The sequence below is a fragment of the Artibeus jamaicensis genome, unplaced genomic scaffold, assembly GCF_021234435.1.
Source record: "Artibeus jamaicensis isolate MK-2021 breed Jamaican fruit bat unplaced genomic scaffold, CSHL_Jam_final contig_729, whole genome shotgun sequence".
NCBI lineage: Eukaryota > Metazoa > Chordata > Mammalia > Chiroptera > Phyllostomidae > Artibeus > Artibeus jamaicensis.
Genome location: NW_026521939.1, coordinates 7,044,939 through 7,052,980, shown reverse-complemented (window position 1 = coordinate 7,052,980; position 8,042 = coordinate 7,044,939). Strand labels below are relative to the sequence as shown.

General features: G+C 43.3%; 2 pseudogenes; one reads left to right on the top strand and one right to left on the bottom strand.

Annotated features, from left to right (window-relative positions):
• The first annotated feature begins 420 nt into the window (after window positions 1–420).
• Window positions 421–571, top strand: LOC119053600 (uncharacterized; annotated as a pseudogene).
• LOC119053584 (serine/threonine-protein phosphatase PP1-beta catalytic subunit-like) lies at window positions 522–5,275 on the bottom strand (annotated as a pseudogene).
• Window positions 5,276–8,042: the final 2,767 nt, after the last annotated feature.

The window sequence follows — 8,042 nt, the reverse complement described above, 5'->3', positions numbered from 1 at the left end:
TTAAAGGGATTTATCTTAAAAAAAAAGAAGATGAAAACCATGGACAGTAAAATGACAGCAAACTCACAATTATTAACAACCACACCTAAAACAAAAGCAAACTAAGCAAACAACTAGAACAGGAACAGAACCACAAGAGCAGAGATCACATGGAAGGTTAGCAATAGGGGAGTGGAAGGAGGAGAGGGGGGAAAGGTACAGAGAATAAGTAGCATAGACAGTAGGTAGAAAATAGACAGGGGGAGGGCAAGAATAGTGTGGGAAATGTAGAAGCTAAAGAATTTATGACACATGAACGTGAACTAAAGGCGGGAAATGTGGGTGGGAGAGGGTATGCAGGGTGGAGGGGAATGAAGGGGGAAGTGGGACAACTGTAACAGCATTATTAATAAAATATATATTTTTAAAAACTGGTAAGTGATATTTACCTGGCAAGGAGATACCATGATCACCATGGTGGTTTTCCCAGGGTGAGGCTTACCCGTCGCACGCTGGATGTGTTGAGCCCTGCACTTTCCCACTCAACTACCTGATTTGTGATAGTGGGGGAATGTGTTCATGCTCTCCCAAATTACAGATAAATAAATAAATAAATACTGATAAGTGAATGTGTAACTTTAATGGGTACTTTTAAATTTGGATTTAACTTTGAGTTGAGTATTATAACAGAGTATACTTATTACACTAAAGTGTAGTACATCTTTCTATGAGAAAAAAAAATGTAAGGTCCTTCACCCGTCTCTTTAAGTTAAATGTGTGACGTCGTGAAGGGTGTCAACTGGCTGGACAGTTTTACAGTGCACACATATATTATCAAGTGAGTTTTAACAAAGCTGGTGGTTAATTTACAGAGTTCCTGTCTTCACCTTTTTTTTTTTTGTGTGTGTGTGTGTGTGTGTGTGTGTGTGTGTGTGTGTGTGTGTGTGAATTAACTGTTTGAGGCAGAGTGATGGCACATTCCAAATTCAGCCTACCATGCGGGTACGTAGCTTTCTTTCCAGATGGTTCAATATCTGAAATACACAACTCAAACTTTCGTCCACATCCATCATTCTACCAGCACTATCAAGGTTGCCACAATAATTTGGGGCTGAAAATATGGTTGCCTATTGTCATTTAGCAAAAAATTCATATCCACTTTTCACCACCTGATTTTTACGAATCAAGTCTAAATCATGATGATTCAGATATCCTTACTGCTTACATCAGGGAGGAAATACCACAATTATTTTCTCCCCAGCCTTGCAGGTCCTTCTCTGCAAGGAGGTCAGACCACAGCAAATCACAGAGCCAACTTGTATCAGGAACATCAGTGCATCTCATAATTTTCCAAACCTGCTTCTTGGATTGCAGGTCTGTTGATAGTCCTCCGTGACAACACATCTTCTCATCAATGGCAGCTACAGGCAGACAGTTGAAACAATCCGTGAAGGCCTTCCATAATTTAATATCAAACCTCTGTTTGCATTCATCATAGAATCCATAAATGCAATTGATGCTAGCACACTCATGGTTTCTTCTTAAGAGAAAGAAGTTCTCTGGATATTTGATTTTTTAAGCCAATAGCGAACAAATGGTTTCCAAACACTGATTTCCTCTGTCCACAAAATCTTCTAAGAAAAGACAGTTGGATCCTGGCCAGATGGCCCAGCTGGTTGGAGCATCACCCCATGCACGAAAAGGTTTCAGGTTCATTCCCAGTCCGTACACGTACCTGGGTTGCAGGTCCAATCTCTGGTCAGAGTGCATATGGGAGGCAACCAATTGATGCTTCTTTCTCACATTTATGTTTCTCTTTCTCTGTCTCTCTCATCAATGAAAAAAATGTCCTCAGGTGAGGATTTAAAAATAAGAGAGTAACTTCTGCCAAGATGGAGGTGTAGGTGGAAATACCTTGCATCTGTGCACAACCAAATCTAAAAACAACAAAGTTTTAACAATAATAAATGCAACCAAACCACACAGAAAATCGACAATACGTAGTCCAAAAACAACGAAATACTCAGCTAAACCGGTAAGAGGGGCGAAGCCAGCAGCGGAGCGGGTTGGCCAAAAAGATCCCCGACCGGGGTGGTGCACAAGCAGCCGAAGGCGTGGATCCCAGGTGAGGGCTAGTTACGGGCAGACACAGGGAAGAGGCACGTCTGACTGTCTGCGGTCAGTCAAGCATTTGCGTCCAGATAAACCAGTGAAGAGGCGAGCATTAAGACTGACCACACAGGCCCTGGCCCAGGGTGGCGGGCTCGCACATTTCCACTCAGATAATAGGCAGTGGTGAGCGGTGGGATGGACTGGGCAAGTGGAGAGGACCACCATTGCTCCCTCTCTGACCCTGCCCCCACATACAGTGTCACAAACCAGCGACCTGGGTGGCCCCACCCTGGTGAACAACTAAGGCTCCGCTCCTCATACTTAACGGTGTGAACAGACCAAAAATGTCTCAAGAACAACTCAGAGCCCCAGAGCCAATAAATCTAAGCGATGAAGAAATAGCCAAACTTTCAGATGCACAGTTCAAAACACTGGTGATCAGTATGCTCACAGAACTGGTTGATTTTAGTCACAAGTTAGGAACATATGAAGGCTAAACTAATTGAAATGAAGGGAAGTGCACAGGAAACCAATAGTAATGGAAAGGAAACTGGGACTCAAATCAAGGGAGTAGACCAGAAGGAAGGAAAAATGACCAAACAGAAAAGAATGAAGAAACAAGAATTCAAAAAAATGAGGAGAGGCTTAGGAACCTCCAGGACATCTTTAAATGTTCCAACATTCGAATTATAGGGGTACCAGAAGGGGAAGAGGGACAGTCACGAGTGGAAACCTTATCTGAACAAATAATAAAAGAGAACTTCCCCATTCTGGCAAAGAAAATAGACTTCCAGGAAATCCAGGAAGCTCAGAGAGTCCCAAAGAAGTTGGACCCAAGAAGGAACACACCAAGGCACATCATCATTACATTAGCCAAGATTAAAATGAAGGAGAGAATCCTAGAAGCAGCAAGAAATAAGGGGACTGTCACCTACAAAGGAGTTCCCATCAGACTGTCAGCTGATTTCTCAAAAGAGACCTTACAGGCAAGAAGGGGCTGGAAAGAGGTATTCCAAGTCATGAAATCCAAAGACCTACAACCAAGATTGCTCTATCCAGCAAAACTTTCATTTAGAATGGAAGGACAGATAAAGTACTTCTCAGATAAGACCAAATTCAAGGAGTTCATCATCACCAAGTCCTTATTATATGAAATGTTAAAGGGACTTACCTAAGAAAAAGAAGATAAAAAAGATGAACAGTGAAAGGACAGCAAACCCACAGTTATCAACAACCACACCTAAAACAAAAGCAAAGTAAGAGGACAGCTAGATCAGGAGTGGAACCATAGGAATGAAGGTCACATAAAAGGTTAGCAACAGGGGAGTGGGAGGAGGAGAAGAGGGGAGAAGGTACAGAGAATAAGTAGCATAGACGGTAGGTAGAAAATAGACAGGAGGAGGGCAAGAATAGTATGGAAAATATAGAATCTAAAGAACTTGAGACACGTGTTCATGAACTAAACGGGGGGAATGGTGGGGGAGGGGTGTGCAGGGTGGAGGAGAACAGAGGGGAGAATAGAACAAATGTAATGGCATAATCAATAAAAAAAAGAAAAAATAAGAGAGTAGCTTCTGTGGAAACCTCCATATTCCAATATTTGTAGTAAATATGTATACCGTCCATGCATACCTTCACACATTCTCAGTGGTGCTTTCAACTCCAAGAGAATAAGGCCTCAGCTTCATCACTAAAATGGAATGATAACAGTACCTACATCATGGAATTGTCAGGAAGCTTAACTGTCACACAATGTGCCACATAGGAGGCTAGATGAGAGACAATTGGGAAGACTTAAATGAAGGATTATAATTTCATCTGGGCAGGGATGAAGGAGGAAGGTGGACGAGAAACTCCAGAAAAGTATTGGCCATATCGTTAAATGACCTGGGGGATGGGGAGGACATGGTACAGGAGGAAGGTGGATTCCAGGTCATTGACCTGGTGACTCAGGTGGAGGGATTATCATTTGCTGACTCAGGGAACAAAGGGGGAACAGAAGGTTTTTAGGTCAGAGCCACTGGGCTTCTTTTGAGCTTGTATAGAAGAATGAGATGTCATATGATAGTTAGATAGCTTTATTTCGAGGTTAGAAGTGATTTTATTTAATCCAAGTCATAAGTAATTCTAGAAGGAACTATAGCAACTACAGTGGCTATCTCAAATACTAAAAATTATGCCAAACTTTTATAGTCTGAGGAACAACGAACTTTGGTCAGGGAAAGAGAGGATGACTAAGAAAACATTCTAGTAAATTTCATACCTCTTGAAGTCACTTATATATTAAAATTAAGAAAGAGACTCCTAATTCTAGTACTCTGGAGGATGGGATACCCAGATACTCAGCCCACTGAAACAACTAAAATGCTGGATAAAATACTTGAATGTATCTTTTAAACACTTTGGTGATCTAGTACAAAGGTAAGGGATCAATAGAGTTCCCGGAGACATGAAGTCAGGGATGCTGATTGGTGAGCACCAACCAAAGCTGTTTTTTTTTTCCTGAGGGTTTCTTACAAACTTCAGAGAATTTGAGCTTCTCCTTTAAAGGCTGCAGAGGGTATAAGGGCAGAACACAATTCCAGGGCACACCCCAGGCAAGAGTTTAACAATCCATCCCTCACCGAGCTAGACCCCGAAAAACTATACCCTCTTTGCAAGAATGAATGATATGTAACTCCCACCACCCAGAGAGAAGAGATCGCTTATGAAATTTGTTCTCATTGGCAGAGTTGAGTGTCAGGAGAGAAAAAAAAATCTCTCCTGAGAATTGTCATCAGCAGGGGGTCCTCACTCATATTTGTGCCCTGAATTCATGCTACCTAAGTAGTAAAAAAAAAAAAACCTCAAGCAAAGAATTTAAAGATGTTACAACTTGGAAGTAGAGTCCCCAGAGATTAGCAAAATTGAAGTCAAGTCAATTAATTACATACTAATGGAATGTTACACTAAGACTCAACGGTCACCCACAATAAGGATCTAAAGAAATGTACACCTCACAGACAAAAAAAAAATCACGCAAAGAGAAAAGGAAGCACAGGACCATGAGGGTAAACAAGTAGAAACAATGGACAGTAGAAACAGACCTGAAAACTTCAGACACCAGAATATAAATACAAATGTTTCAAATTGGTGAGGTGCTTAAGCCAGCTGAGGCCATCTCACCAGAACCGATGGTGGACATCTCTTCCCAACTCCATGTTCAGTGGTATCATGTCGGTCACTTGAGATTGGCTGTGGTGGGAGTATTCCTACCATGAAAGTTGGCAACCACTATAATATAGGGTATTTATTTGTATATTTAAAATGTACTTTTGTAGAGCAAGCTCATTGTTAAACATTGACTAAAAGACCAGTGAATATATTCAAGGGTTAAAAGAGAAGCTTGAAAAAAAAATCAAAGAACTATTGCTTTGTAACCTCTTCAGGAGCTTTCTGAATGACATTTGAAACTGGCACCCATACACAGAGGATAGGGAGGGACCAGAGAAGGAGGCAGACCACTACACATCGGTAAGTAGCAGGTATAATAAGCAAGGGGACTTACTTATGAGGCTTATGGGCAGCTGCAAAGCAAGTAGTTTTGTACACCTGACTGCCAAATCTTAAAAGTTTATGTGGCGGTCCTAATTGGGTTTGGTGATGTACCCTGGGGCCTTAACTAGGATTAGTCGCATACCCAGTCCAGACAGTCTCGTCACCACATTTCTATCTCAAGGCTGTATCCTTGGAGCAGCTCAGAGAGCAGGGAAGGCAAGCAGAGCATCACCACATTCCAATTATGTGGGAGGGGATGGAGAGCCTCCTGTTGCCCAGGGCCAGCTCATGGATTAAACCAGCAGGAATGTCTTTTGATGACCTCTCCCAAACTCCACACTTTGTGACCAGCTCTTACAATGTCACAACTCCCCCCTTCCACAATGTGCTTTGAGCCATCAGCAAGGGCTGTCACTAACATGGAGGTGGCCTATTTGGTTGATATCTGGCTATATGGGAGGCAGATACCACAGCAAAAATACAGAGAAAATACAGCTGAAGACAACAATTCCCAAAATCAGGGGCAACTTTTCTTAACCAAAAGCTTCATGATTTGAACCATTGGTTTACTAAGTCCCTTAGGCTGAGACGAGATAGATCACTCAGGAAGTCCCCTTGTGCTCTCATGTGATTTAATCAAGATGACACATTAACACTAACAGGTCTGAGCAAACAGCATTCTGTTTAGGTAATAACACAGGTGCCTCCTTGCAAGGGAATAATAATGTCCAAGGCCACACTATTTAGAACAACTTTTATCATTAGAGACAGTTCAGTGTTCAGTAAGGACAGGCTTTGTTGGCTCTCATTGAAGGCTTGCTGGGTGTGTTCAGTAAGGATTTCCATGTGTGCTGTAATGGAACAAAGATGGTAGCCAAATGCTCGTACCAATGGGAAACAGAAAGGTGGAGTGGACACAATATATGTGTCCACCTGGCCTGGAGGAAAGGGAGGTTGGTAGCTTTAGGAGCTTGACCTGGTTGTGCATGCCATCCATGTCGGCAGCACTGTTAGGAGTGAGGCGATGGCCTGGGGGTGGGATATGCCAGACCTGAACCCCTGTCTTCCTCCCACTTTCAGCAGTTCTTGTTCCATTCCAAGTATAGTGCATTTCAATAGGCTCAGCTTGCAGCAGGACAACAGGATCCCAGTGGAGACTGACTATTTCCCCCTCCCCCAAGGGCGCAAAGTAACTCCCTCTACCGGATGGGGTATCCCACTGTAAATTCCAGCCGCTAACTCCTTTCCCAGATGTGATGGGGCTCAGTGTTCTCAGCAGCACAACACATTGATCCACAGTGGGAATTGGGGAAATGGCTGCTTCCTGAAACTTCCATGTCTTTACAGTACTGGGTGCCTTGGCAGGGGTCCCCACTCTGGCATATGTGGCAATAGTCTTACTAGTTGATCATTCAAATGTATTAAAGACCGGGATAGTACATTAGTCTACCCAGCCACAGTACTTTGCTTGTTAGTAAATTAATCTGCTGCTTTAACATTCTACTTTTCCTTTTTAACAACCCTGCTACTTGCCAGTTATAGGGGAGATGGAACCTCCATTCAACATTATGTTCTTTTGCTCAGTCTTGCATGTCATGACCTTTGAAATGTGACTCCTAATCACTACCTATCTAGCAAGGGTATCCATATATGGTGCTCAGCTTCTCTAATCCCCTAGTTGGTGGCCTGGTGTGCATGGTGACAGGGAAAGCTTGGGTTAAACCAGAGATGGTGTCCACACAAACCAAGGCGTATTTAGAAGCCTCACTCACAGAGAGTGGCCAGTGTAATCAGTTGCCAACCCCTTACCTGTTGGGAACTCCTGTGGATAGGCTCAGGCTCCTTGGGCAGTTGCCTTGCATGTTGGTTAGAACACACATGACGTGCTGTTACTACATCAACCAAGTCCCTGTGTTTCAATGGCAATCCAGTATCCGTGGCAATATGCCACCCTGCCTGGGCACTGTGATGACCACTGTTTTCATGCACCTTTCCTGCTGTATCACAGGAGCAATTGCGAGGGCTTATACCCAAACTAGGGCATCAGCTTCTTGATTGCCAGGGATGTCAATGCCTTATTAGCTGGGGCATGAAAGTAAGGATCACCTGAGGCTCTTGCTGGTGAATCTGGATGTCTCCCCACACATCCTGACCCTACAAAGCCCACTCATCAATCATCCACCCCTCAGCATCCCATTGTCCAAGCCATAGGGTTGATCTGTTTACAATAGCCTGATCGTCAGTGCAAAGGGTTAACAGCCAGGACTCATGAGTGGTCACCAGCCAAACCTCACTGAGTTCAGCCCACTGGCTGCTATCTTCCCTTCCTCCTGAAAGGCTCCATGTAGAGGGGTACTGTGTACTTGCTTCATGGACTATGTAGGATTTCTGCCCCCTTCCAGAAATCCTCAGAG